Raw genomic sequence first — 6,000 nt, 5'->3', positions numbered from 1 at the left:
CTTAGAGGAAATAATTTTGAAGTTCAAATGGATAATTCTACTTTTCCTGCACTCCTTGAATTCAAAAATAAAATGCCACCTGATTCTCAAGTTCTCAGATTAAAAAATTAGTTTTTCAGGTATGATTTTATTGTTAAGCATATCAAGGGAGAAAAGAACATTGTCCCTGGTCTATTGTCCAGACCCAAAAAGCCCATTTCTACTGTTACCTCTATAAACACCTATCCATTGATTTTCCTACTCAATGTTGTGGAAGCCAGTACTAGTCACAACCCTCTTCATATGTTTCCTCCTGATATGAGCAATGATGGTCTTATTACCACAGAATATGTCAAAGATTTTGCTCGGAATCATATGTTCCGCTATCTGGCTCTTTTTCTCCATAACCATGGTGTCAAACCTAAACCTTCCTGATTTCATCCTGATACACCATACCTAAATATTTTTGCTTTATTAATGGATTTTCCATGATAGAAGAAGATGTATGGTATCTATGGTGTGTGTCTCTTTTATTCCATTATCCCATAGTTTTGCCCACATTCAGAATGTTTGAATTTCTAAATGATCCTCAAAATAATTCATCTCTGCTGTGGAAGTTCCTAACTTCGTTTCAACCTATCCATAATTGCAAAAAAGATGTTCAATCTGAAATGGAAAGAAATCAATCTGCCTCCAACTGAGTTCCCAAAGCATGTAACAGTGGTGATTATTCATAGACCTTATTTTGAACATCCAGTTTCAAAATTGCTCTATACTCAGAATCAAGTTAAAAGAATTCTAACATTTTTGAAGCATCTAAACAACAATTAATTTTACTCAGCAAATAAAATAAAAGAATTTGGATATTGTTGCAAAATTAGAGGTATTTATAAATCAAATATAACTTATATGCTAATCAACCAAACTTATCTAAATAAAAAATTACAGATTAATTTGAGTAATTAGACTGAATCTCATCAAAATTGGTTCAACCCAATTATTATTGAATTAGGTATCTAGAATGTATACTTTCAAAGTAAATGAATTTAATTTGACTATAGATTAATGGATATATAAGTATTTTGATTTATTTAGTGTTTCAAGTTTATATCTTGAATACATAACTCCGTTAAATCTTTTAAAAAAAAGAGTTTTGTCATCCTTAACGAAATTGTTTCTTTTGAACAATACATGTAGTTTAAATTATATTAAAAAAAACACTCAATTTGAGTCAACTACCTAAGATTTTAAACTTTTTTTTCTTATTCTTTCTATTTTATTTTAAATTATTATTAACATTAAAAAAAATAAGAATGTGATATTTATAACAAAATTTACCATTTCAATTTTTTCTAATTTTTTGTAAAAAATAAAATAAAAAATATTTAATCAGTTTAATTTTTTAACCAGACTCAAGTTTGTTAAAAAATACTGGACAAATTGAGTCCAATTAAATTAATCAATTTGAATTTTATTATGGAGGAAATATAGTTCAACTCAATTTGTGATCACTTAGGTAACAATCGAAAACCTTTTAAATTTTATGGGTCACAACTTATAAAAAATTAATTAATTTATTTATATATTCACAATTTCATTTTTTTTTATGACTCGACTGGGCTAAAAGCCCAAAACAGAAAACAAGATGAGACTAACTACTTCTAGCAAAACTAGTACCCCATCTGTCTACTGACAAAGATAAACTAATGCAAATAGGGACAGACTCAAAAAAACTGAAATTGCAACGCATTTCATGCCCAAATTTAGACATAGCGTCAGCAACGAAGTTTGCTTTCCAGAGGACATGGACACACAAAAACTCTCTGCGTTGCATCAGACACTTAATAGTGTTGACTATCGAATAACAGGGGTGAGATGAATAACAACCAAAGTTCACAAATCTGACTGCACAAGAGGAGTCTGCTTCAATAATAACTCTGTTAAAGTCATGATCCAGTGCAATCTTCACACCATGATAGATTCCCCACAGTTCAGCGTTTGTAATTGAGCAAGAACCCACTTTACATGCAAAGGCACTAATGAAATCGCCATTTCCATTTCTTAACACGCCTCCATACCTAGCTTGGTTCGTTTCTTTGACTAATGATCCGTCAGTGTTGACTTAAATCCAATTCGTAGGAGGACAACTCCACTTAATGCTTTTACCCTCATAGGAAGATTGTTGCTACAGAATCGATGAAGTTGGCTGAATTGCATGAACTATTTCCCTGTACTTCGCCCAAACGGTCTGAGCAATGTCCTGGATAATCAAAGACTTCCCTTCGAAAATAAGAGGTTCCTGCGTAACCAAGGAATTTCCAGAACACAACCAAATAATATAGTTCAGTCAGTAATTGAGTTAACAGCATAGTTAGAAGCTAAGTTATCCTCAATCCAGTCGTGCAAATTGGTTCCATAGAAAGCACTCCAATTTGATGCTGTAACAAAAAGCCTCCAGACCTTCTTCACATAGGGACAATCTCGAAACACATGGAGCATTGTTTCTTCACCATTGCTGCATAGAGGACAAGTTCCATCTTGAACCAAAGATCTTTGCCTTCTATTCTCATTTGTCAGTAGCGCATTGTTGAGGATCTTCCAAAGCAGAATTCTGATCCTTTGTGGTCCTGGCCAAGCCCAAACTTTCTTAAAAATCATCTGCTCTTCATTTCCTTCCTAGCCATCCGTACAAGTATAAGCGGAGGAGATGGAAAACCAGCCATCATTTGTTAGATTCCAGCCAATGCAATCTTCCTCACCTGCAATAAAAAGAGGCATATAAGAAATAATATATTTAATTAAATCTTGGGGGATCTTACCTGTCATATAACCAATATCCCAAGCTCCTGACGGTGAAACAAGCTCACAAATCTTTTTCTCCTAATCCAGATCTTCTATAGTACAAGTAGCATGATTTAACAGCACCCCTGCTTGCTTTATCCACAAGTCTTTCCAGAAACGAATTGTTTTCCCATCTCCAACCCTCCAAATAATGTTATCCTTCACCTAGTTCCATCCTTTGCAGATGCCCTTCCAAGTATTTGAATCATTTGCTCTTCGTTTTATTATCAAAATTAGATCATCCCCTCACTTATATTTATGTCGGATTGTTTGAACCCAAAGTGCATCCCTCTGCATCATAAGACCCCAGCCAAGCTTCATCATGAAGGAAATGTCCAGATTCCTAGCTTTGCGAAGGCCAAGGCCTCCAAAAGTCTTTTGTCTACATATGTTGTCCCATTTAACAAGGTGCATTTTTTTCTTATTTTGAGTATCTCCCCAAAGGAACGACCAGCTAACGCTGTCCAGCTTTTTACAGATACCTTTAGGGACCAAGGAAGTCTACATAACATAAGATGGCAAAGCTCCAAGGACCGATTGAGTTAGAGTAAGGCGACCTGCAAAGGAAAGAATTTTGCTTTTTCAAGAATTCATTCTATTGTTAGCTTTCTCAATAACATACTGAAAAGTACTTTTTGAAACCCTTTTTTGAAATAGAGGAATACCCAAATACTTCCCCAAGTCATCAGTCCTTTGAAAACCAAAGGCATCACTAACCTGCTGACGAACATTATTATAAACATTTTTGGAAAAGAAAATTCTAGTTTTATCTTTATTAACTTTACTTCCTGAACTTTTACAAAATAAGTCTAAACAAGCAATAATAATTTCCACCTGCTCCATACTAATTTCAGAAAAGAGAATTAAGTCATCCGCGAAAGCTAGATGGGAAATTTTTGGTCCACCACGAGCTAACTGGATAGGTTTCCAAAATTTATTTTCAACAGCAACATGAATAAGTTGAGAAAGACGCTCCATACATAAGACAAAAAGATAGGGGGATAAAAGATCTCCTTGCCTAATACCTTTCTCAGGGGTAAAGGAATCAAACACTTCACCATTCCAAATTAAATTCATAGAGGAGGAAGAGATACAATACCAGATGAGCTGAATAAGGGAGTCACCAATCCCTATATCCCGCAGCGTATCAATCACAAAATCTCATTTCAGCATGTCATACGCCTTTTCCATATCAATTTTAATCGCCATGAAACCTTTTTTACCTTTCTTTTTCCTCATGGTATGAATAGCTTCTTGAGCGACGATAATATTGTCACTCATATGGCGCCCCGGAACGAAGCTACACTGGTTAGGACTCACAATATGGTGCATTATACTACGAAATCTAGTAGCTAACATTTTAGTAATCACTTTATACGAGACATTGCATAAACTAATAGGTCTAAACTGTTTAATATTGACAGGCAACTCAATTTTAGAAATCAACGTGTCATTAGTATCTTTAATCTTAGAAGGATTAAGGAAGATATCTTTAACTAAATCGCAAAGAGAAGGGCCTACCGTATCCCATTGGCTCTGGTAAAAAATAGCCTGCAAACCATCCTTACCTGGCGCTTTATAGCCACCCATAGCAAAAACTGCCTGTTTGATCTCCTCATCACAGATGTCCTTGTTAATTAATCGCCGTTGGTAATCGAGAAGAGGAGGGAACACCCCATAAAGGCAAAAACTGTCATAACCCGTGTTGTTCCTGTAAAGGTCTTTAAAATAATTCATTGCATGCACCTCCAGCTGATTCGCATTAGTAATCCAATCTCCCATTTCATTTTGCAATGATTCTATCTTATTTCTTTTTCTCCTAACCAAAGTGGTACCATGAAAAAACTGTGTTTCGGTCACCATATTTAATCCATTTGCACCTGGATTTTTAGAACCATAAAATTTCTTCTTGGATGAGAATCCTATCATACTCATGCCACAGATCCTTTTGAAGTTTTTCCAAGAAACTGTTGCAACCACCGGCCATATTTCTTTCAATACCATTCAATCTCTTCATAATCCTCATCTTTTTATAAAAGATGTTACCAAAAGCTTCTTGGTTCCATTTCTGAAGGCCCTGTTGAGCAGCAATAATCTTTTCTACCCACGAAGACCCTGAATTCCAGAAAGCACTAACCACCAAGGATAGCTCATGGTGCGTAAGCCATGAAGCCAGAAAATGAAAGGGTCTCCTTCTTCTATTTTGACCTTATTCCTCGCTGAAGACTAGGAAAAGAGGGTTGTGGTCTGACTTCAATTTAGGAAAATGGTACACCGTCATACTTTCATGCATAACCCTCCAATCCAGATTAAAAAGGACCCTGTCCAACCTTTTGTAAATATTTCCCCCAGCCCAAGTGAAGGGGGAGCCCACAAATCCAGCATCGATAAGATCACAATTTCTAATGACCTCCTGAAATCTAGCACTATCACTGTTGGAGCGATTAACATTACCTCCCTTACACTCGTAGGAATGGAGAGTAGTATTGAAGTCGCCCATAATGCACCAAGGCCCATGAACCGTGCTATAAATACCTTGAATATCACTCCAAAGAGCTCTTCGTGAATGCATTTGAGGACTACCATAAATTACTGTAAAAAATCAAGGATCTTTATTACCCCACTAAACCCACAAATGCATATACTGAAACTTCTTCGAAATGACATCAACTTTCCAAAGATTAGTGTCCCAGAGACATCAAATTTCACCTACATAGCCACAAGCTTCACTAACAGCAGAATCATCAAACCCAATTTTTTGAATAATTTTTTCTGCCTTTTCACCACTAGTATGCGTTTCCATCAGAATAACAAAATTTGTACTATGCATATTACGAAGATCTCTAATAATTCCAAGAAAACTCTTACTGCTAGTGCCCCTACAATTCCAACATAACAAGTTCATGAGTACCTATTTAGGATTTGGCTCTCAGAGCCACTGCAGCGTGCGACCAGCATCTCTTCGTCGCATTTCCTGGATCCGCTGGAGTCATTGCAAACTTCTATCTCCATATTCGAATTTGGGGTTGCAGATGGGTCTGGAGGGTCTGGCGGTTTCTCTACTGTACCTTTTGTAGAAGCATGATTTTGAACAAAGTTGATGGCATCTATGTTAGGAAGAATAGTGTGAACCGCGAATTGATCCAGTGAGTTGCCGTGCATTTTTTTGTAAATCTTCAT

Source organism: Abrus precatorius, unplaced genomic scaffold (genome assembly GCF_003935025.1).
Source record: "Abrus precatorius isolate BTA unplaced genomic scaffold, Abrus_2018 Scaffold4, whole genome shotgun sequence".
Taxonomy (NCBI): Eukaryota; Viridiplantae; Streptophyta; class Magnoliopsida; order Fabales; family Fabaceae; genus Abrus; species Abrus precatorius.
The sequence above is the reverse complement of the archived record's forward strand: the minus strand, read 5'-3'. Positions refer to the sequence as shown.